Here is a 25108-nt window from a genome sequence, read left to right as displayed (position 1 = left end):
GGACGAATGTGCAAGCCAGAGCAATTGATAGGGCACAGATACCCCTGACGCCTGGCCGGTCTTTGGCAAGTTCTGCAGCCAAAAAGATTGCTAAAAAGGCCAGAACGCCAAAATCTTCCATGGAAATGGAAAAGAAAAAGAAAAAGAAGAAGAAATCTGCGGAGAAAACCTCTCATGGCTCTCCCAGACTATCTGAGCCCCCTCGAGGGCAAACAACTCCTCCTACCGCTGTTACGGTATCGAGGCATGTCTCGACCCCGAGACCTCAGTCGATACCGAGGAAGACGGTACCGACACACCCTCCTAGTCTATCAGAGGGTGAGTTACGAGACTCCGCATCAGCAGCTTCGGCTCGGGAGCCTACAAGACCTCAAACATCCCAGAATGTAATCCCTCTGCAGGTGTCGCCTAGACGAACACCGAGGCGTGATTGGGACAGAGTCTCCCGATATTCTGAGCCCCAAGACAGGCAGAGTTTCTATGATTGGGATCGATACCGTACCCAAAGATACTATGATACAGATCAAGCCTATCATTATCCGCAGGAGGAATGTTTTCCTCAACCTCCTCCTACCACTAGGGTCTGCCAATTACCGCTACGGCCTCCATCAGCATATCAATCTCCATCTCGACGTCGAAGCCACCCTTCGACACCAGCTGCTGCAGCTGCCACGGTACCGACGGAGCGGGATCCTATGCAACTGGTTACCGTATCATCCCCAGAGGGTGACTACCCATCTGATTCGGACTCAATACACACTGTAGCAGCATCGGTACCGTCACCTAATGATGACGTACATGGAGAGGACCCCTCATCACCTTCGGATGATATGGTGAGGTTTTCGGACCATATGTTAAGGATGGCCCGTGCACTCGGCTTAGACCTGGAACAAGCGGTCGAACCGGAGGTCGATCCCATCTACGATGTCTTTCAAACAAAGACTAGTCTGTCAATTGCGATCCCTTTTCCGCCGGCACTCAAACAGACAGCACAACTCGCATGGGAGACACCATCGGTAACACAACCAGCTTCAAAGAGATTAGAATCTCTTTATAGGATTCAAGAACGGGATGCTGGATTTTTAATTAAGCACCCAAAACCGAATTCCATTGTGGTTGAATCAGCCCAGGGTCATTCTCAAAGAGCTCATGCTGCTCCCGTTGACAAGGAGGGTAGGAAGTTGGATTTGGCAGGCAGAAAGATCTACGCGGCATCCTCCCTCGGTATCAAAGCTTCAACGTACGAAGCAACAATGGCACGGTACCAGCTCTTCCTCTGGGAGAAAGTGGGGTCACTATGTGACTACCTCCCAGAGGATAAAAGAGACTTAGCGAGGGTCTTCCAAACGGAGGCTTCGGCGATTGCGAGGCAACAATTGTCAACTGCGAGGCATCAAGTCGATTGCCACTCAAAGAATATGATGGGGGCCATTTCTTTGAGGAGGCATGCCTGGCTACGATCAGCCAATCTCCCTACCGAGACAAAAGCCAGAATCGAAAGCATGCCCTTCGATGGCGAAGGGTTGTTTAATTCAAAAACTGACGAGACCTTAGATTCCATCTATAAGGCTCGTACGACTGCTAAAAAGATGGGTTTTTCTGCCCCTCCTGTACAATACAAACCTAGAAGATGGACAAGGCCTCCCCCGCAACAACAATACCAGCAGCGGCCTCAATACCAGCAACCAAGGCAGCAGCAGCAACAACTTCAAAGGAAACGGCCTTATCAGAGTCGTTTCCAGCAGGAAAAACGTCAGCCCGACTTCTCTAAAAAGCAGCGGGTTTGACTCTTCGGCCCCAGATCCACTCCCTTTTGCGAACCGCCTAGCACCCCATTACCATCAATGGGAGTCAATAACATCAGACTCCTGGGTGCTCACTATCATCAACTCGGGCTATGCCATCGAGCTCGATGCCCTTCCTCCTTTTTCCGGCGTGAAAGTAATGACTCCATCCCCTCCTCTGCTACTCGAGGTACAGACCTTGCTATCGAAAGGAGCCATCTCTCCCGTACCTACAGAGGAAATCAACCAAGGTTTTTTCTCCCGTTACTTCACGGTCCCGAAGAAAGATGGAGGTCTTCGACCGATCATGGACTTAAGACAACTGAACGAGTTCATCACCCCGAAGAAGTTCCGTATGACAACGGTTACTTCAATTTTGCAGCTTCTACAAAAAGGAGTTTGGTTCGCAGTGGTGGATCTGAAGGATGCGTACTTCCATATCTCCATCAGGAAGTCGCATCAAGCTTACCTGCGGTTTTCGATCGGTGCATCCCAGTACCAGTTCACCGTTCTTCCGTTCGGGTTGGCCACGGCACCGAGAGTCTTCACGAAGGTCATGGCGGTGGTATGCGCCCACCTAAGGCAGAAAGGCATTTATGTTTATCCGTACCTGGACGATTGGCTTCTCGTAGCGGACAGCAGCGAGGCGCTCCAGTCGGATATACTAACCACCCTCAACCTGTTGGACTCGTTGGGGCTGTGGGTCAACCACGAAAAGTCCATTTTGACTCCGCAGCAGAGATTGGACTTCATAGGGGTAACCCTATCCTCTCGAGACGGGAGAGCATACTTACCTTCAACCAGGGCAAACACCTTGCAGCAGTTAGCCATCGACATCGAAAGTCGTCGGAAAGTATCGGCTTGGACAGTCCAGAGACTATTAGGCCTGATGGCAGCCACTACGGCAGTCATCAGGTTTGCAAGACTCAGAATGAGGGTATTGCAGGCCTGGTTTTTAAGGACTTTCGATCTCAGGCTCAATGCCCGACGAACTTACCTTTCGTTACCGAAGCAAGTCAGGGCATCGCTGAAATGGTGGTTCTCGATGTCGACTCTTCTCGAAGGCGTTCCATTCCAACAACAGGCGCCTTCGGTAACGATCACGACGGATGCATCCTTAGAAGGATGGGGAGCTCATTGCGACTCCCTTACTGCTCAAGGTCGTTGGCCTCGATCACGGAGAGAACAGCACATCAATCACCTCGAACTCATGGCTGTAGAAAATGCAATAAGAGCATTTGCACAGTTGATCGAGGGCAAGAATGTCTTGATCGCGACGGACAATACTACCGTGGTGGCATACATCAACAGGCAGGGTGGAACAAGATCGCACCCTCTGAACCGTTCTGCACTCAGGATATGGAACTGGTGCATAAAGAGAAGGACTTACCTGACTGCGATCCATGTAGCCGGCAAGGAAAACGTCATTGCGGACTCTCTCAGCAGATCCTTCCATGTCGACCACGAGTGGGAGCTCGACGTCGAAGTGCGGGAAAGCCTTTTTCGGTACTGGGGCCGCCCTGCTGTCGATGTCTTCGCTACCGAGAACAACGCGGTCTGCGCCAAGTTTTGCAGCAGGGCAGGAAAAGGAAAGCGCTCTCTAGGAGACGCTTTCACCAGGACTTGGAGAGGAAATCTCCTGTACATGTTTCCTCCCTTTCCACTTTTGACAAGAGTGATAGCCAAGATCCAGATGGACAACTCCGATTGCATCCTGATCACGCCGTGGTGGCCTCGACAGACGTGGTTCTCCCACGCTCTTCGGTTATCGAGAGGGGATTACATCAGGCTTCCGTCGATACCGAAGCTCCTGTCTCGACACCAGGGCAAGGTTCGACACGCAGATTTGTCGACCCTCAAGTTGACTGCATGGAGGATAGCAGCCACTCCTCCTCTGGGATCAGAGTTTTGACTGTGGACCACATTATATTAGCAGCACTAAAGCCTTCCACAAGAAAGGCTTATGCGGCAAAGTGGCAAAGATTTCAGAACTTTGCTTCAAAAGATGGTCAAATACCAGAATCTTGCCATTTGTCTTTCATCCTCAATTATTTATTGACACTCTTCCAGCAAGGACTTAAGCTCGCATCCATCAGGGTTCACCTTGCTGCGATTACATCTTTTCACCAAGGTATAGATGGGTTTACACCTTTTACCCATCCAACAACCAAGAAATTTCTGAAAGGTCTGAAGAACACGATACCGACTGTGAAGAGTATCGTGCCGCCATGGAGCCTGTCAGTTGTGCTGCAAGCACTGACACGCAAGCCCTTCGAGCCCATGGCTTCGACAGACCTTAGGCTACTTACTTTAAAGACTGTCTTTCTAGTAGCCATTACATCGGCAAGACGAGCAAGTGAGCTTAGAGCTCTTAGGATAGATGTCCCATACACTATCTTTCATAAGGATAAGGTTGTGCTACGCACAGATCCAGCCTTCCTACCTAAGGTAGTGTCAACTTTTCATCTGTCCCAGCACATTACTTTGCCTGCTTTCTTTCCTAATCCATCTACACCTCTTGAGTCTTCCTTGCATACTCTCGATGTAAGAAGGGCTCTTGCTTTTTACAAGGACAGAACGGACAATTTTAGGAAGACAAAACAGTTGTTTATTTGTTATGGGGAGCCTTCTAAGGGACTCCCTGTCTCCTGCCAACGACTGTCACGTTGGATAGTGGAGGCAATTGAATTGGCCTACTCTATTTCTAAAATGGAGTTAGTGAAACCTGTGACAGCTCATTCCACCAGAGCTGTTTCAACTTCGGTGGCCTTCACCAGAGGTGTTCCACTGACTGAAGTCTGTAGAGCTGCAACGTGGTCCACTCCATCCACGTTTGTCAAGCACTACAGTTTGGACACTCGTGCAAGGCAGGACTGCTCGTTTGGGAGGACAGTGCTCTCCGAGATCTTCAGATGATGCACCAACCCACCTCCAAAGGTATGTCAGCTTGCTACTCGCCCATATGTGTGATGCATAGAGACCACGAAGAAGAAATGCAGGTTGCTTACCTGTAACTGTAGTTCTTCGAGTGGTCATCTATGCATTCACACAACCCACCCACCATCCCCACTTGGTGGTGTGAGACTTACAAATGACACAGTTATGTGTGGAATGTACTTTATTAAAATTACACTCAGGTTTATGGGGGCACAATGTCGGACTCCTGTAAACTGAGGGAAGGGCGGGAACCCCATGGACATGCGCAGTAGCGTGGGGGAGGGGTTCCCGCCAAAAACGTTCCACTCAGCTAGAGAAGGTTCCGGTCTGGTCTCTGCGCAGGCGCAAAGCCCATATGTGTGAATGCATAGATGACCACTCGAAGAACTACAGTTACAGGTAAGCAACCTGCATTTCCCACATTGGAAGACCTATTAGTGGCAGCCTGGTGACTGGATTTGTAGAGCCTGATCTTAATGTAATATTATCAGACCCCTAGTAAGAGATTTAGATAATTCAGTTCTAGGAGAACTTTTATTTTAATGTCTTATTGTTTAGGAAATGCAAAGTATAAAAAAATGCTGCTAATAAAAATGAAACACTGCAGATTTTACCCAGAGTACAACTGGCTTACCATGATAACATTTTACTCAATAGTTGCATGTTGATGATTTCTTGGACATTAACAAGTTCCTAGTTATCAGTCCAGTTGAAGATTGATATTAAATGTGCATTGGATATGAGTTTAGCTGATTGGATAGACATACAGCCAAATGTGTGTAGAGGCTAGAATGCTAGTGGTGTTAGTAATATATCTGCTTTGTAGCACAAGCAATGCTCATTTTGGCCCAACAAGTCAATCCTAGTTCAAATGAATATTCCATTCTCACAGGTGGTTTTCATTCCCTGGAGTATTTCAGTGTGCACTTGTAGTCCTGTCCCTTGAATTCATTTGGGACCTTAGGTCATAGTCTATAAATTTTAAAACCTGAGGCAGTTCTAATCCTGAGGTCTTTGGGGACCTAAGAGTGGAGAGTTGGCAGGGTTTCTTCTTATTGTACTATGTAAAACTATTCATAGAATATTTGACTATGTCACTGGCAAATGAACAGCTCTGCTTGCTGAAATTATTGTGAATGTTGGGTTTTGTTGTGATTACTAAAATGCATATGTAAGATATAAAATAGAAACATATTTAGACTTATAGCCATCATAGTTTGTCCTTGCCTAATTTTTGGCTTAATTTGGAATGTTGTATGAAAATAGGGAGAAACCAGCACTAAAACGAGAAAAAACCCTTGCAGCATTAAAACAATAATGGCTGAATGTTGGACCTGGATCAAGATGCAGCAGCTAGGCTCTGAGTAGCATAGTTAATGGGAGCAGTTCAAGCTTGAAGCAGTTTGTCTGGCTGTCTACTGCTTGGGACCCAGGGTATTGCTAGGACCACCTGTTTCCATACAAACCTGCCTGCACTTTAAAATTCTCTAGAGGACCTGCTCTGGACTCCCTCTCCTGCGAAGGTCAGATGGATGTTGACTCTTGAGCAGGATTTCTCCGTGGAATTCTCTTCCTGGTCTTGTACACCTGGTGCTGTTGCTTATGTCCTTCTAGACAAGGTTAAGGGCTTTTGTTTACTCATCAGGCTTTTAACTCTTGTGATCAAGTTTTTGTGTGTTTGTGTGCAAATTCTGCTTATTAGAGTTTTATCCATTCTTCTTTTTTGCTACTGTTTTAATTTTTGTGCTAGATTTTATGCATTTCATGCCTTTTTATTGTTTGTAACTTTTTCGAGAGGTGAGGTATGAACTTACATCATTTGTGAGAAGTACCTTCCATGTAGTTTGAGCTTGTTTTAACACGGCAGGACACAATCCCTCCCTTTTTAAAGAACAGTTTTGTGGGATTGGTTCAGATCTTACTTGAGCTCCCTCATAAATGATTTCCCATGCAGAAAGGCAGAAACATAATTTCCATACTGGACAAAGAGCTCAAAATACTGCTGCTACTTTTAAAAAAAATAGTCACAGGGCACATAGTATATTTCCCTATGCAAAAGTGCCTGATGTACAGGACACATGGTGAAACAAACAACTTATTGACGATGTGAACTGGCTCCTTATCAGAGCTCTAGTTCCCAGACTCATAGTCATAACTATCAAGTTTAAGACTGGTTTTAAATCTGTAGTACAGCCATTTCCCCCCTTTTGGCAAATACAATTTCCTGCCTCTCAATACCTCTTAATGGCTTCTGGCAGCCAATATATCATCAATATACTTGAAAAATAGCCTCTTCAGCACTGTCTTTTTGCAGTGTTGGTTCCAGGTTTTTGAGAGCTCATGGCCAAGACGCCATCAATATGACCTCTCTTTCAGTGAGTCTACCTTCTTACTGCCATTGTCACTGGTTGCTATTGATCCTCATCCTCTTTCTCATCATTGGTTGCCACTTGTTTGACAGGCAGAGAGCCATGAACACATAATCAATGGCACCTGCAGTTCCTCCTTCTCACCACCACTGTTGTCTGGGTCAGAGCAAGAGGCAGGTGAACTAGCAAGTTGCAATGGTGAAGAGCACGTACTTGTCCTATGGATAATAGCCTATGGTTCCTACCTAGATTATTTCTAGCTATAGGATAATATTCAGTTGGGGCCTTGTGCATGTGGCTGGCCCCACCGGCCCTGATCCTCACACAGCTGCAATGTAATGCTTCTGAAATGAGCACATTCATTTTTGGAAGTGTTTTTGCTTGTTTTGGCCCTTGACCTCAGAAGAGCTACATTGCAGCCACACGTGTTAGGGGATATTACCCCAAGTTTGGAACTTGAGACTTAATGAGATTATAGGAACAAAGTCTTTTAGCCATGCCACCAGAGCATATGTAACTATGGTCTTTGTACTTAATTTACTAGTAAATGTTATAATTAAAAATGTTTGAATTCTCAGAAATAACATTTATAACTCTCAGTCTTATTATGATTTCTTTAACGATATATATTCCGTCTTTTTTTTAATGGAAAATTCAATTGTGTGTGTAATTGCCTTCCTCCACATCAGCCAGCTTGTAGGCTAAGGTCATCATTGGAGGCTCTTCTCTGGAGGATTCCCCAAGTAAGATGAGGCAGGTGAGAACCAGGGAGAGATTTGTCTTGGTGGTGGCACCACATCTATGAAATGTTTTGCCCAGGGATCTTTTCCTTGTGTCTGTTATATTTTCAGAAACAGGCAAAGGCTTCCATACATCCCATCCCAGGCTTTTAAACTTAAACTTAACTTAAAAGTTCTTTTAACTCAGGGCCTTGCTAAACGACGGGGTAGCCCGGTGCGAGCCCCAGGCAGGCCCCTGTGCGTCCAGATGATGCACAGGGGATCCCGGGATCAGGCAGGAGTAACCCTCCCTTGGCCCAGGATAACCGGCACCGGTTGTGACCCGGTATTTCCTGGGGTCTCGTGCTGAGCCCAAGACCGTGGGCGTGTAGCCTGTTCTGCTGCTTTTCCCGGCTACCGCATTTACTCACGAGTAGCTGGGAAAAGCGGCGGACAGCGTGCAGCGCTCCACAGGAGCATTGCGGCCATCAGGGCAGGGTGGGGAGATGGGGGGGGAAACAGAGCCTGGGGGGGAGCGGAGATCGGAGATTGCGAGCGGGGGGGGATCAGAAGATTGCGGGGGGAATCACGGCGAGGGTGGGGAAATCAGGGGCAGGGGGTGGGGAACCCTGTTTTTAATTTTAAAAATCCCTACCTTACTCGCTGGTGCGCTCCTGCGCACCTGTCTCCTTTAAGATTTTAAACAAAATGGCCGACACGACGGGGCTTTCCTTTACCCCATTGCGTTGGACGTGTGGATAGGAGCGGCAGCCTGCGATACTTCTAGTGCGGGCTGGCCCCTCCACATGCCCGGATTTTAAGGTAGGTCTAGCAAGGCCCTCAGTTTGAGTTGCTTTTATTTTGCATTATCTGCTGTTCCACTTTCCTTTGATGTAGTATTTGAATAGAATGATGTGGCAAGAATTAGAGAAGAAGATTGGCAGGAATTAGAGAAGTTCTTAAATTGAATAAATGTAAGAACTTCTCTAATTCCTGCCAATTTTGAATATAAGACTGCATTGCTCCCTGGCCTGTGAGAGTTTTGTGTGGCTATATAGCCATTAGGCAAATATCTCTTCATAATTCTTATAAAGCTGAAATTTTTGTCTTAGAACACTCAGTGGTATACTTTGAGGAGCGAAGAGAAAACTTTTATCCAGTTATAAATAGAAGTTAGTACCTTTGTCTGAAACTACATTTCTCAGGCAAAACCAAACCAAGCAATGAAAAACAAACAAAAAACCAAGCAGTGCATTTGCTATAACTGGGGCTTCTATGAATGAAAGAGCCATGCCTTCGGGGTACCTGGTAGAAAAGACCATCATAGAAACAATATATCCCTTTTTTCCTGCATGTTGCATGGGAAAAAGGGCCTATAATATCGATCACATTTTTTTACAGATTTGAGAAGTAGGATGAGGGAGAGTTCCCCTAAAAAAGATAGCCTCTTCCATGCCAGTACTGCAGTGAAGCAAAGGCATTTGAGATACATGGAGGGAGAGGGTGAAGGAGGAGGGAAACAAACAACCCGAGGACGTAGAAACCAAACCATGGTTCGTTTGATCATCTGCCTGCAAAACTTTGGGTAGGGCAACAAATCATGTCTTAAACTATTGGTTAATGATATGTGCGAACCAGGCCAATGTATGAAAAGCAGTATATTTGTGTGTATGCAGCAGGGGTGGGGAGTTGAGAAAGAACAAGAGAAGGCATCTCTATGTCTGTGTGTCTGTCTTTCTCTCTCTCCCCCCCCGCAATAAATAACAATAGTCAAACTAACTTAGCTAATTATATTTTACCAGTTTAGTGGAATCTTGGATTTCAGAGCATATGCAGAGTTCCTTATGGAGAGAATGGTCTGAGAGAGTATCTTTGGGGTTCCTAATTAGATGTTTTCAGGAAATCAGAGACTGAGGACAAAGTCTGCCATAGGAGTGTCAGATCAGTAGAAGCCAGCCCCTTAGTATAGACAGGCTCAGTGGGTGATAAGGTCTAATTCAGCTGTCAGTGGTCTACCTAGCTCATCAGAAAATTATTTAAAGGTTAGGTTGAGCTCCTTACTGACTTTGCACATACTTTATAAAAGAGGTGGCCAGCTAAAACTAGCTACAGTGTTGTGAGAAAGAGATAAATTCTGGATATTTGTTCAGAAATAAAACTTAAAACCCATGCTTAATTAGGCTTTATGGTGAGTTTCCAGAATTCCAGGTGTTCTAGGTGGCACTGTTGAGCCACATCAGAATGTAATGGTTGTCTCATAAGCTCACCAGCCTAACTGGCCTCAGCAGCAGGTTCCATTTCCTTTGACCTTTCCAGGCCATCAAGTGGCACTCTATCAGATGGCTCCATCTGACAATCTTCTTGGAATGAAGCAGTAGGCTTCTTGTTTCTTGCCCTTCATTACATGCCTCTTTTGCTTTGTGATCCTGTAGTCTTGCACAAGAGAATTATCTCTGCCCTTATCTGGACAGAGATAGCCTAGCTACAGTTATCCATGCTCTGATAACTGCTCCTTTGGATTACTGCAATGCGTTATATGTGGGGCTGCCTTTGAAAACGGTCTGGAAACTTCAACTGGTACAAAACAGGGCAGCACGTTTATTAACAGGGACTGGCCGATGAGGCCACATCACGCCAGTCCTTTTCCAGCTTCATTGGCTGCCAGTCCTGGTCCGGGCCCAATTCAAAGTGCTGGTATTAACATTTAAAGCCCTAAACAGCTTGGGGTCAGGCTATCTGAAGGAACACTTCCTCCCATATGTACCTGCCTGGACCCTAAGGTCATCCTCAGGGGCCCTTCTCTGTGAGCCCCTGCCAAAGGAAGTGAGGCAGGTGGCTACCAGAAGGAGCGCCTTCTCTGCTGTGGCACCCCGGCTGTGGAATGAGCTCCCTAAGGAGGTTCGCTTGGCACCTACATTATATTCTTTTAGACGCCAGGTGAAGACCGTTTTATTCTCCCAGTATTTTAACAGTCTATAAATTAATTTGAACTTGCTGTTTTAAATTTGTATTTTAAATTTTTATTTTTACATTGCTGCTGTTTTTATCTTGGTTGTGCTTTTATATTGTATTTTATACTAGCTGTACCCTGCCACGGGTTGCTGTGGCTCAGTCTGGTTAAATTGAAAAGAAAGAAAAGACAAAGCGGATGTTTCTAATATGTTTAATTTCACAATGCTTGTGGATATACAATATTTTTAGTTGTTCCATTGTCTGAGTAGATATAGAGATTGTCTGGTTTGCCGACTCTAGAACATGCAACATATAATTGTCCATGTGAGAAGCAATCTGTGTCTAGATCTAAACCGCACAATTCTAAAGATTGGCCCTGAGCTTTGTTGATGGTGATTGCAAACGCCAATCGAATTGGGAATTGCAATCTCTTAAATTGAAATGGCATATCTGTTGGAATCATAGGAATGCGAGGAATGAGGACATCTTCACCTTTGAAAGGTCCTGTCAAGATTGTTGCTTCTATGACCTATAAGAGCAAATAGGAGAGAACATGCAAATAGGAGAGGAGGCAGAGGCAGTGGATTGGCCTACTGTTTGGTTTAAAAAAAAGGATGTTTTTACGGTGAGGAGGTTAGTGGAAACTCCTGGCAGTTACCTTTCTTCAGAACGTGTAACTGTCACAGGCGTGACATCTATATTCACTCAGCCAATTGTGAGAGAACATGCAAATAGGAGAGGAGGCAGAGGCAGTGGATTGGCCTACTGGTTGGCGATGTCACAATGACCTATAAGAGCAAATAGGAGAGAACATGCAAATAGGAGAGGAGGCAGAGGCAGTGGATTGGCCTACTGGTTGGCGATGTCACAATGACCTATAAGAGCAAATAGGAGAGAACATGCAAATAGGAGAGGAGGCAGAGGCAGTGGATTGGCCTACTGGTTGGCGATGTCACAATGATCAGCAGGACTGGTTTTGAGGAGGCCTATTTCTTCGATTTTAAGACAAACTTTTGTCCCCCATATAGAACATAGTTACATAACAACGCTCGCGTATTCGAATGCAACGTTGTGTCAAAATTTCAAAGCAATCGGTGAAGAACTTTCGGAGATATAACGTCTGTTTCGAACGAACATTTACATTTTTATTTATATAGATTATGGTTCTATACTGTTGTTTCATACTTAAATTGTCTTAATTTTGTAAACCGCCCAGAGAGCTTCAGCTATTAGGCGGTATAGAAATGCAATAAATAATAATAATAATAAAATTATTATTCAGGCTGAACAGCGGAGTAGACAATCTTGTATATATTTCAATATTTTTCTCCTTGTTGTATATTAATAGTTTCACTTTGTATCCTGTATAGCAGGAACCTCTTCCGTATTTAGCTTTTTAGTGGTCCACTGAGTCCATAGTGATCCTCAAGCTGGAAGGCATGACAATAAATGAAACCACAAATGTGCAAGACCAAACCCAGTGCTGTTTATATCGATCTTCATTTGAAGTTGCAGCCCTAAGCATATATGCCAACCAGTAACAGACTGGAACTCAACTTACTTTTAAGTAAGCATATTTAGAATCAGTCTGAAAGACTTGGTGCTGAGAGATGGCATTAAACATGGCAATATTTGTGGCAAGACACATGAATTAGTGTTAACAAACAGTATTGAGTGCACATGATGTCACCAGTGTGGGTTGTGTTTGGAGTCTTGTGTGCTATACTACATTTTTTAAACATTAGCTATTATTGCCCTGTCTTTCAAAGATCTTTATTTCTACCACGTCTAGATCCCAGTTTTAAAGTGTTTTACTTCTGTACAGAAGACTTTTGTTTACATTGTATGTTAGACTGCCCTGTGCTGAACTTATCAACTGCCCCTGAGAAGATTTTTGCTTATTCTTGTGCAATGTTGCATTCCCTACTAATTAGACTCATCCGACTTTCTGGTGCCTTTTGAACTTATCGCAGATTTGAAAAAACACATTTGGTCTTAAATGATTTTTTAAAAACCCACACATGACAGTCTTCTCCAGCATTCAGTAATCTTTTGAACTAGCTTATGTTGTACCCCGGTTTTTTAAACACTCCAAAAGCAGGTAATCAGGAACAGCTTTTTCATGCAAGAGTTTATAGTACCTATCATGATTAGCTTGCAGGGAGCAGGTGTCTGTTCTCTTTCATTGAGATGGAATTTTTTCTTATGATGAAGGGGTTCTTTTGTTAGGGAACTATGAAGTTTCAGCCAGTCTGGCTTTTGCTTGCATAGTATCAAACATCATGTGAAAAATATGATTGTGTAAATCCATTTGAAGCTTCCAAAATGGAGCACATTGACTACTTCTAGTAGAGAACAGTGAGACTAATTTAATAGAAACAAAATGGGGATCAGACAGCCTGGTTAAGAAAAAGACAAGCTCATTTCCCATATTTGTCAAAGAATAGCTGTGTTTGCTAATCTTTCACAATCCGAACAAGTAGTAAAATGTCTGCAGGGATGCTACAGCCTGTCCATGACTTAAGAAGGAATAAATAATTAGGTAGAATAGATAGTACGCATCTCCTGGTTAATCAGTTTCATTCCTAAGGGGACAGTGGGTAGTCTTCCATCAGACTGCCTTCTCCTATCTCTCTCTCTTTCTCTCTCTCTCCATATGACCTTTAAGATTTTCAGAGGAGGCCTTGCTGGTTGTTCTGTGACCATCAAAATGTGGTCATACAATATCTCAAAGGTGGGACTTCTTGGTGACGCCATCCACCTTTTGGAAAACTGCCCCCCTGTGCAATTCGGAGGGCAGAAAATGTGGTATATTTCAGTTGCCTCCTGAAAATGTACTTGTTCACCCAGGTTTGTCTAGCTTGTAATTCATTGCAATTAATCATATGCTGCTCCATGTTACTATTCTAGTCTTGTTCTAGTCTTGTTTTCTAGTCTTGTTCTAGTCTTGTTTTCTAGTCATAGAATCATAGAATAGTAGAGTTGGAACGGCCTATAAGGCCATCGAGTCCAACCCCCCACTTGATGCAGGAATCCACCCTAAAGAATACCTGACAGATTGTTTTGCAGTTATTTTTATTGTAGTTGAAACTATTTTTAATAGTGTATATTATATATGATTGGTACTGCTACATCAGTTGAAATAGTTTTTAATGTATTTTAAGTGTGATTTTTAATATTTATATGAACTGCTTAGGGATTTTATTATATTAAGTGGTATATAAGTATTACTGTTTAAAAATTCTTTATGATTAATCATGTGGACTTATGGGAGTTGGTGTAGTATAGTGACTTACCCAATGAATGAATTGGGGGAGTTCCTATTTCAAATTTCCCAAGAACTCCACGCCTTAAAAGGCGGACCAGGGTTGATCCGCCACCCACCTGAGAAGGGAGAACATTAAAGGTGCAAATCGTTGACTGACAGTTTATTTATTTATTTATTTATTACATTTTTATACTGCACAAAAGCCGAAGCTCTCTGAGCAGTTCACAAAAATTAAAACCATGGTAAAACAACCAACAGGTTAAAAGCACAGATACAAAATACAGTATAAAAAGCACCACCAGGATAAAACCGCTCAGCAAAATTGATATAAGATTAAAATACAGAGTTAGAACAGTAAAATTTAAATTTAAGTTAAAATTAAGTGTTAAAATACTGAGAGAATAAAAAAGGTCATCAGCTGGCGACGAAAGGAGTACAGTGTAGGCGCTAGGCGGACCTCTCTGGGGAGCTCATTAAATAACTGGGGTGCCACCTGCCTCACTTCCTTTGGCAGGGGCTCACAGAGAAGGGCTCCTGTAGATGATCTTAAGGTCCGGGCAGGTACATATGGGAGGAGGCGTTCCTTCAAATAACCTGGCCCCAAACCGTTTAGGGCTTTAAATATCAATACCAGCACTTTGAATCGGGCCCGGACCTGGACTGGCAGCCAATGAAGTTGTAAAAGGACTGGCATAATATGATCTCGTCGGCCAGTCCCTGTTAGTAAACGGGCTGCCCTGTTTTGTACCAGCTGAAGCTTCCGGACCGTTTTCAAAGGCAGCCCCACGTATAACGCATTGCAGTAATCCAAACGAGAGGTTATCAGAGCATGGATAACTGTAGCTAGGCTATCTCTGTCCAGATAAGGGTGTAGTTGGTATATCAACCTAAGCTGATAAAAGGTGCTCTTTGCCACTGACTTCACCTGTGCCTCAAGTGACAGTTCTGGATCCAAGAGCACCCCCAAACTACGGACCCGATCCTTTAGGGAGAGTGCAACCCCGTCCAGGACAGGGCAAACATCACCTCGCCGGACAGATGAACCACCCGCTAACAGTACCTCCGTCTTGTCTGGATTGAGTCTCAGTTTGTTAGCCCTCATCCAGTCCATTACTGTGCCCAGGCACTGGTTCAGAACAGTCACTGCCTCACCTGGGTTTGATGAAAAGGAAAGGTAGAGCTGGGTATCATCCGCATATTGATGACATCTCAGTCCACATCTCTGGATAACCTCCCCCAGTGGCTTCATGTATATGTTAAACAACATAGGGGATAAGATAGAGCCCTGTGGAACCCCATGGCTTAGGAGCCACGGCACAGAGCAATAATCCCCCAGCACCACCTTCTGGAATCGGCCATCCAAGTAGGAGCGGAACCACTGCAACGCAGTACCTCCAACTCCCAGCTCAGACAACCTATCCAGAAGGATACCATGGTCGATGGTATCAAAGGCTGCTGAGAGGTCCAGGAGAACCAACAGGGTCGCACTCCCCCTGTTTCTCTCCCGGCAGAGGTCATGCCACAGGGCAACCAAGGCAGTTTCCATTCCAAAACCAGGCCTGAAACCTGATTGAAATGGATCTAGATAACCCGTTTCATTCAAGAGTGCCTGGAGTTGTCCTGCAAGCACCTTGCCCAGGAAAGGGATATTAGCCACTGGCCTGTAGTTGTTAACATCCTCTGGGTCCAGGTTAGGCTTATTCAGGAGTGGTCTAATTACCACCTCTTTTAAAGAGGCCGGCACCACTCCCTCTCTCAAGGAGGCATTTACAACCTCCTGGACCCAGCCAGCGATCCCCTCCTTATTTGATGTAATGAGCCATGAGGGGCAAGGGGCAAGCACACAGGTGGTCGACCGGACTTGGCCAAGCACCTTGTCCACATCCTCGGGCCTCAGTAACTGAAACTCATCCAATAAAACTGAACCGGACGGAGCTCTGAACGCCTCTACTAGTGGAGCTGAATTAAGTGTGGTGTCCAATTCATGACGAATCTGAGTGACTTTATCTTCAAAGTGCCATGCAAACTTCTCACAGCGTGCTACCGAGGGTTCAACTATCTCACGCCCTGGCCCAGAGTGTAACAGGCTGCAAACCACCCGGAAAAGCTCCGCCGGACGACACTGAGAAGATGCAATGCTGGTGGAAAAGCACTGTCTCTTTGCCACCCTCACCGCCACAGAGGAGGCTCGATAGTGAGCTCTAACTCGTGTTCGATCAGACCCGGCACGTCCTTTCCTCCACCTGCGTTCTAGCCATCTCCCTTCTTGCTTCATTGCCCTCAGCTCAGGTGTATACCAAGGAGCTGACCAGGCTCTACTCAGAGGGAGAGGACACTTGGGCGCGATCGTGTCAACCGCCCGAGTCATCTCTGCATTCCACAGAGCGACCTGGGCTTCAACAGGAGCACCGGCCATATCAGCAGGAAAATCCCCCAGAGCCCTCTGGAATCCATCGGTCCATTAGCCTCCGGGGTCGGACCATTTTAATAGGCCCCCACCCTTGCAGAGGGGAAAGGCCGGCGAGAGTCTAAACCTCAATAGGAAGCGATCTGACCATGACAAGGGGGTAGATGTTAGTTCCCCCACTTCCAGATCACCATCCTCCTGTCCAGTCGAGAAAACCAGATCAAGCGTGTGTCCTTTTACATGCGTTGGGCCAGTGACATGTTGAGACAGCCCCATGGTTGTCATGGCAGCCATGAAGTCATGAGCCGCTCTGGATATAGCAGCCTCAGCATGGAAGTTGAGATCCCCCAGAACCACCATCCTGGGGGTCCTCAACACCAGGTCTGAGACCACCTCCGTCAGCTCAGGCAGGGAGACTGTTGGGCAGCGGGGTGAACGGTACACCAGCAGAATCCCTAATCTGTCTCGAGTACGCAACACACAGTACAAACACTCAAGTTGACTGGATTCACACTTTCAAAAGAGTTTGGGGCAGTCTTCCACCTTGGAATGGGGAGCTTTGAAGGGACTTCTGGTACACAAAAGAGAGGTGAAGATTAAGAAGTGGTGAGTGGGGTGAGGTGGTTGGCTGGGCCTCACTTTGCTCCTAACTCCTGTTCTGTGAGTGCACACGTGCACAGTCTGAATTGTCCTGTTTTTGAGGTTTGTAGGACCCCTTTTTCTTTCTTTTAAATAATGTACGTACTTTTACAAACCCTGGAATTCTTCTGTGTCTACTAATACTACTCTCTTGTGTGGATGGTGCTGTTTTGGCTAGTTGAACAATTACACTTATTGGAACAGCTGTTGAACAATTACACATTGGAAATGGAAGGAATGTACTTATCCTTTATTGTATTTTTTATTTAACAAAAAACTTTGGACAATTGTTTGTTAAATAAAAGTGGTACTTACTCATCAAAGATAGTATGGCCACTAGCCAATGGGTAATCACAACAGCTTCTCATACATATTGTACTGTTTTTCTGGGTTAGTTTAGAGATTGTAGTATATTAAAAACCGCTGAGAGGTTTTATTATATTAAACTGTCAAAAGGCTTGCAATCTATCCAGTTTCTGTGAGGTAAGAGAAAGATGTCATTTTTGCTGACAATAGAACCTCACTCTACTCCTAAAGTCAGGAGTAGCTTTGTGAAGACTGGCAAGAGTCCTGCACGATATAGTGGCAGGGAACCCAGAAGGAAAGTGGCTGATGGAAGGCTGCTGAGTAGACAATGGACTGAAAAACTGGAACCTGAGGGAGATAAAGCTTGAGGGAAAGTGCAAAGGATACCTAGAGCTGAAGCAAGTAGCCAGTTAGAGCTGGGGGGTGGGGAGATTGAAAATGCCTTACAACTCAAAAGAGGCTCACTTGCAACTCAAATGAGGCTATGAATGATGGGAGGAAAGCTGATAGGATTATTAATGGCATGGCTAAGAGTCAGGAAAGCTAAAAGAAGTGGAACAAAATAGGCATTGGCCTGAAAAAAATCAAGGGCCTGAGGGAATAGGGAATGTAGAGACATGAAGGTGAAGAAATGTGGAATGACTAATACATGCTTTCAGTCATGTATTATGTGCCAGACACTAGAACTGGCTGTAACTCTCTGCCACATGCTCACTGTTTTTAATCTTTGTAAACCGCCCAGAGAGCTTCAGCTATGGGGCGGTATATAAATGATTAATAATAATAATAATAACAACAACAACAATAATAAATACACAATGTAAAAACATGTATTTGCCACTCATAAAGTGTGAAGCAGCCCTTAAGACAAATTCAAAATTGGGTGACGCTGTGTTGTACAACCAAGGAGACACAGCACCAGATGGGATGCTGTTTGTGTGCAAAGGTTCCCTGGGTGATTGAGGCAATTTCAATTGCACCGTGACTGGGCTAAGCTGCTTTCCTTTATGGTGCTCTACAAACAGCAAAATTTGGGCTGGAGAACCAATCCACACATCATACAGGGGCACGTACATATTTGCGAACGCTCATTTGCAGATGAGTGTTATGTGTATATTAAATATGTAACATTTGATGCCACTGTATAAAATGAGTTTTACCCAGAGATATTAAAATGCAAAGTTTCTAAGAACAGTAAGAACAGACTATCCCTTAGCATGCTTGTATTTCAATCCCCTGCTTCATTCCTGTGCTTGTTTGATAACATTGAGCAAGTCTTCAATTAAATTTCTTGGCTTGATTTATGCTTATCATTAAAATTAACAAACTTTACATTTTCCAGCTTATAGTTATTGTACCATGATGATAGGAAATATCTAGATATGTCTTCTGGCCTACATGCTTTATATTTATACACCTGATTTTTAAAGAAGCAATTTTAATTAATATTCCTGTTTTTAATGGCCAGACTATGTACATTTTTCCTGTTGTGTTCATATCATGAGCTTTAGCTGCATGATTGATTGACTAAAGCTGAATTACAATTTATTCTGTTACTAGCTACTTTTAGATGTAATTTTCATTTACTTTTGTAGTTCATACTGTAAGTCAACTTGAATGTTATGAAACTATATGAAATACAAGGTGCCAAACAATATATTTGTTTGCAGTGTCATTGAATACTGCAAGTGCTGTGATACTGCAGCTTCCTGTATTATGCAATCCATAATTTGAAATGAAACTAAACCTGTACATATGGGTGTGAACAGACATGCACTTCTGTGTATGTGTTTGCATATGTATCAGTATATACTCAGTGCCTGCTACTCATTACTGTATATTTATTTTATTTATTATTTAAAACATTTCTTGGCTGCCTTTCAGCGCAGAAGCCTTCACAACATGGCTTACAACAATAAAATACATAAAATATTAAAAGCTGTAAAATGTTAAAAACGTTTAACATTTTATAAATAATGTTAATAAAACAGCAATTAAAACAATAAAACCAACAGGAACAACAATAGCAGCAATAATAACAACTACAATAACAATACTCATCATGCGAAGGCCATGGTAAAATAAAATGCTTTCAAGCAAATTAAGCAATTTGTACCCAAACATTAAACACAGAGTTAAAAATAGATGCAGTTTAATATATTGTTCATGTCTTGCAGGGGAAAAGGCACAGTTTATCGCAGTTCTCATTAATTCGGAATGTAAATTGCACTAACAATTTGCTCCTGGAATTTAAAGGGCAGGCAGGAGATGGCATGTGACCTTTAATAGTGGAGATTTATACAAGAAGGGAGCTGAGGCGGACTGAGGATCAAGAACTTGAAAACTTTGCCAGGATTTTAATGTTTTGTATGCATTACTTAAACCAAAAAGGTCTTCAATATTTGGGGGTTGAATTGATGGGGATGTACATTCTTCATACAAATCTGTTTAATGAAGATAGTGTATGCCTGAATTTATAATACAATGTGTGGATACTGGATTATTATGTATAGTCCAATTAGTTTGAGACAGAAATCCAGATATTCAGTAGTAGATAAAAAGAAAACTCATTTAAATATGTTCAGATCAGTTTCATGCAGACATCTTATTCTAGATACACATTTAAAGACAAGGCAATCAAATCAATGAAATAAGATACTAATTTAAAATATAAAACTATGTAAACAAGATTAAAATTAGTCCACCCATGTTGACCCACATCCACTAGGCAAGGTAAATCAATTTTATGTATGCACTTGTTCCAAAATCCTTCATATGTCTGACACACATTGGCCACATTCCCTTAGTGTTCCAAGATGGTCACATCTATACTACATAAATCCAGTTTTAAACAGAGCTTTAAATCTAATAAAGATTGCTTTTGATTCAACTTGTTTTTGGATGTTCCACTGTAAAATATGTTCCAAGAAAATACACCCCAAGTTTTTAAGACTTTATTAATATGACATTATAATCTAGGGGCCAATAAGTCCAAGTGAAAACTGATTTGTCAGTGAGTTACTCTTTGGAATGTGACCTCCCAATATTTATGGAATGTTGTCATTAGCTGCCATGAGCCTGAGTTGAATTTGAAACCAGCCTTGCTTTTTACAATTTTTTCATATGCTTCTAATGAAATGTTTTCTGCTAACACTTTCTGTGGTGCCATGTCTAAGAATGTAAAAAACTTTCATGTGTATGTTCATATTTACAATTTGGTAAAAATGCTGTAATCTGAGATTTCCAAAAGCAGACAACTGAAGGACTTCAGAAAAGTCACTTGAAGATTGTAAAGTCAATGACCCAGTGAATTTATAGGAGCTTGGGATTTTATTGCAGTTTAATGTTGTGAGTTGGCTGAGAAACAAAGAATAATCGGGGTCATCAGAAATTAATACAAAAGTATTAAAAGAATTTGGTGGGTACATTGTCCTCAAGTTGTTTTTTTTATGTGGGTGTTCTTCGCTTTTTTTAATGTAAATGCAGTTGTTGATGAGATATAAAGATAATTTTATGTTTTTATTCTTGGGTAGCTACACAGAAATAAGGGGGATCCACTCTTTTGTGTAACAGTATTAATGCAGATTGGCAAGCAGTTAACTCATAGAGTGCTCACTCACTCTCTGCTAAGATGCAATCTGCTTCTATTACCACTTCCAATCCCCTTTCTCATCTTCTGGTGTGGCAATGTCCCAAATTTCTGTCCTTTTCGAAGCTAGGAGAGTCAGCCAAAATCAGCCTGTGATACACATTCCACGCAGGAGACACCAGGGATTGATGCAGTAGTCACGTGTAGTTATGCACTCTCTCTCTCTCTCTCTCTCTCTCTCTCTCTCTCTCTGCTCCTCCTGACCTTAAAGGACTACAGTCCTTTTAATGTCAGGAGATGAAAAAAGAACACACTACTGCTCTGCTGCTGTTTCACCAGTTGGAAAGACCGGCATATGTACATTGTGTATGTGAGCAGTGAAGTAGATCTCTGTGTAATCAATATTTGTGATGATTTGTTGGGTTTCAGTCTTCTTCCAACACAGTTTTAGAATGTTTGAAGGATCTCTCCTTGGTCAAACTTTGGTGATAACTAGTTGTATTCTGGGTAACTGTTCTACTTTTTCAGGTTGATCTTTTTACATAGAATATAAAATTAATAGCATATCTCTATCTAGGTTTTATGTATAAATAAAGTAGAATGCAGCTCACAACAGCTGGGAAGAATATGTTTGGCCATAGCATGATGAACCTCATCAGGAGGGCTTTAAATTGAATTCTATGGGGGCGGGAGATGTAAACTTCAAGGCAACAGTGGATGAAGGCTCATGCACCATAAAACAGACAACAGCTCCAATAGCACCTAAAAATAGTGTTCACAACAATGTAAGAATGAAACGAGACTACAAAGCACATAGTCTTCGATGTCTATATAGTAATGCCCAGAGTATGGGAAATAAACAGAATGAACTTGAACTCTTGATACATGACGGCAAATACGACTTGATAGGTATAACTGAAAATTGTTGGGATTACTCCCATGACTGAAATATAGCAATTGAACGATATGACTTGTTCAAAAAGAACAGAAGAAATAGAAAGGGAGGCTGAATTGCACTATATGTTAAAAATATCTATTGCTGTACAGAAATACATGAGGATGAGCCTGGGAGCCCCATCAAGAGCTTCTGGATTAAAATAAATAGGGCAAGGAATAAAAAGAACACGAGAGCTAGTGTGGTGTAGTAGCTAAGGTGTTGGCCTGGGCATTGGGAGATCCGAGTTCTAGTCCCCACTCAGCCATGGAAACCCACTGTGTGACTTTGGGCCAGTCACAGACTGTCAGTCCAAACTACCTCACAGGGTTGTTGTTGTGAGGATAAAATGGAGAGGAGGAGGATTGTGTATGCCACTTTGGGTTCCTTGGAGAAAAAAGGTGGGATATAAATGAAATAAATAAATGATAGTTGGAGTCTACTGCTGAACACCCAATCAAGAAGATGAGGATGAAACTTTTGAGAAACAAATTGCCAGTGTTTCAGGGAAGTTCGATGTAGTAGTGATGGGGGACCTCAATTACCCCAATATCTGTTGGGAGACAAATTCTGCCAAAAGTGGCCCTTACAAGAAATTCCTTACATGTGTGGCTGATAACTTTCTCCTACAGAAAGTGGAGGAAGGAACTAGAGAATTAGCTTTCTTTGACTTGATATTGACCAATACGGATGACTTAGTGGATAAAGTGGCAGTTACAGGAACTCTGGGGGAAAGTGACTACGTCATACTTGAATTCTTGATTTTAAAGGAAGCAAAAGCTGAGGGTAGCCATACACGTACTCTGCTATTTTGGGCTGCATTAATAGAAGTATGGCTTCCAAATCACGGGAGGTTCTGATTGCCCTCTATTCGGCTCTGGTTAGGCCTCATCTTGAGTATTGCGTCCAATTCAGGGCACCACACTTCAAGAAGGATGCAGACAAGCTGGAGCGTGTTCAGTGGAGGGCAACCAGGATGATCAGGGGTCTGGAAACATAGCCCTGATTGAGGGGAGACATGATAGCACTCCTCAAATACTTGAAAGGTTGTCACACAGAGGAGGGCCATGATCTCTTCTCGATCATCCCAGAGTTCAGGACACAGACTAATGGGCTCAAGTTACAGGAAGCCAGATTCCGGCTGGACGTCAGGAATAACTTCACCGGCGAGGTGATGTTTGCCCTGTCCTGGACGGGGTTGAACTCTCCCTAAAGGATCGTGTCCGTAGTTTGGGGGTGCTCTTGGATCCAGAACTGTCACTTGAGGCACAGGTGAACTCAGTGGCAAAGAGCACCTTTTATCAGCTTAGGCTGATATACCAACTGCGCCCTTATCTGGACAGTGATAGCCTAGCTGCAGTTATCCATGCTCTGATAACCTCTCGTTTGGATTACTGCAATGCGTTATACGTGGGGCTGCCTTTGAAAACGGTCTGGAAGCTTCAGCTGGTACAAAACAGGGCAGCCCGTTTACTAACAGGGACTGGCTGGCGAGATCACATTACGCCAGTCCTTTTACAACTTCATTGGCTGCCAGTCCAGGTCCAGGCCCGATTCAAAGTGCTGGTATTGACATTTAAAGCCCTAAACGGTTTGGGGCCATGTTATTTGAAGGAACGCCTCCTCCCATATGTACCTGCCCGGACCTTAAGATCATCTGCAGGGGCCCTTCTTCGTGAGCCCCTGCCAAAGGAAGTGAGGCAGGTGGCTACTAGGAGGAGGGCTTTCTCCGCTGTGGCACCCGGGTTGTGGAATGAGCTCCCCAGAGAGGTCCGCCTGGCGCCTGCATTGTACTCCTTTCATCGCCAGCTGAAGACCTTTTTATTCACTCAGTATTTTAACACTTAATTTTAACTTAAATTTAAATTATACTATTTTAACTCTGTATTTTAACCTTATATCAATTTTGCTGCATGGTTTTATCCTGGTGGTGCTTTTTATACTGTATTTTGTATTTGTGTTTTTAACCTGTTGGTTGTTTTATGATGGTTTTAATTTTTGTGAACCGCCCAGAGAGCTTCGGCTATTGGGCGGTATAAAAATGTAATAAATAAAATAAATAACTTCCTGACTGTTGGAGCAGTACAACAATGGAACCAATTACCTAGGGTGGTCATGGGCTCTTCCACACTAGAGATCTTCAAGGGGCAGCTGGACAACCATCTGTCAGATATGCTTTAAGGTGGATTCCTGCATTGAGTGGGGATTGGACTCAATGACCTTATAGGCCCCTTCCAACTCTACTATTCTATGATTCTATGTTTCTATGATCTGTATTAAATGTGTTTAGATATTGGTGGCAACTTAAAATTAGTGATATGAAGGAAGTCTACTACACACACTGGATAGAACTATAATGCTTTTTACTCTATAGTGCCTCAGGCACAGCCAGACCATGTCCAAGTACTGGATTTCCATGGAATTACATTGCCATAAATATAAAATTGTGTTAAATGCTACAATAAAGAAATATTGCACAATATGGTAAAATTGGGATTCACTTCCATTAGTTCTTGAGTACATGTGACCTGTAGTGCTAAACTGGGACCATATGGAAACTGGTGTAGGCAAAATTCAAGATCCATCAATTTGACTAGAGGTAAGCAGAAATGCATGGGAAGGGGTGGAAATACCAAGTTGTCTTCTTATTCTGCTGTCACATACTAGTGAAGGTGCTTCATTCCTGTGCACCCTGTGCTTTTCTCTGTGTGTGTGTGCAACTGTGAATTTTCCTATCTGATTTATGTAACAGAAAGGCAAGCAATCTCTTTGTATATGCCAGAAAAACTGAATAGCCTGGGACAGGGGCAACCTTTTTAGTTTATGCTACCCCCATGGCTTTTTGGTTATAAATAAGATTGGATTAGCAATAGGTAAAAGAAAAGGTGGTCAAATGTGGTGGGGGGGGGTGGAGGATGGTGAGCTAACACTCCAAAGGCCACATAGACAAGCTGTTGGTCTCAGTTTGTGGCATTCAGTGACTTGGTTCGCAAGACCACAAGGTGATTAATAACCCATGATGCCAGCAGGATTAACATAATTACACTTGGCAGCACAGCTTGGAGTGTTGTGTGAACCTTGCCAGGGTGCCGTGGATAACAAGTCACCTAGAACTAGTGGGCTGTTATTTCCCAAGCCATGATTGTACAAACTGGGCCCATATAAATTCGCTTTTCTAAAACTTTTTTAAAATGAAAATGTTAA

At 43.3% G+C, this 25108-nt stretch overlaps 1 protein-coding gene across 1 annotated transcript in view; it reads left to right on the top strand.

Moving 5' to 3' along the window:
- SBF2 (SET binding factor 2) overlaps positions 1–25108 on the top strand; it is a 274874-nt gene that overhangs the window by 35816 nt on the left and 213950 nt on the right. The gene's annotated exons all lie outside the window — the stretch shown is intronic.

Source organism: Elgaria multicarinata, chromosome 2, assembly GCF_023053635.1.
Source record: "Elgaria multicarinata webbii isolate HBS135686 ecotype San Diego chromosome 2, rElgMul1.1.pri, whole genome shotgun sequence".
Classification (NCBI taxonomy): Eukaryota; Metazoa; Chordata; class Lepidosauria; order Squamata; family Anguidae; genus Elgaria; species Elgaria multicarinata.
The sequence above is the reverse complement of the archived record's forward strand: the minus strand, read 5'-3'. Positions and strand labels throughout refer to the sequence as shown.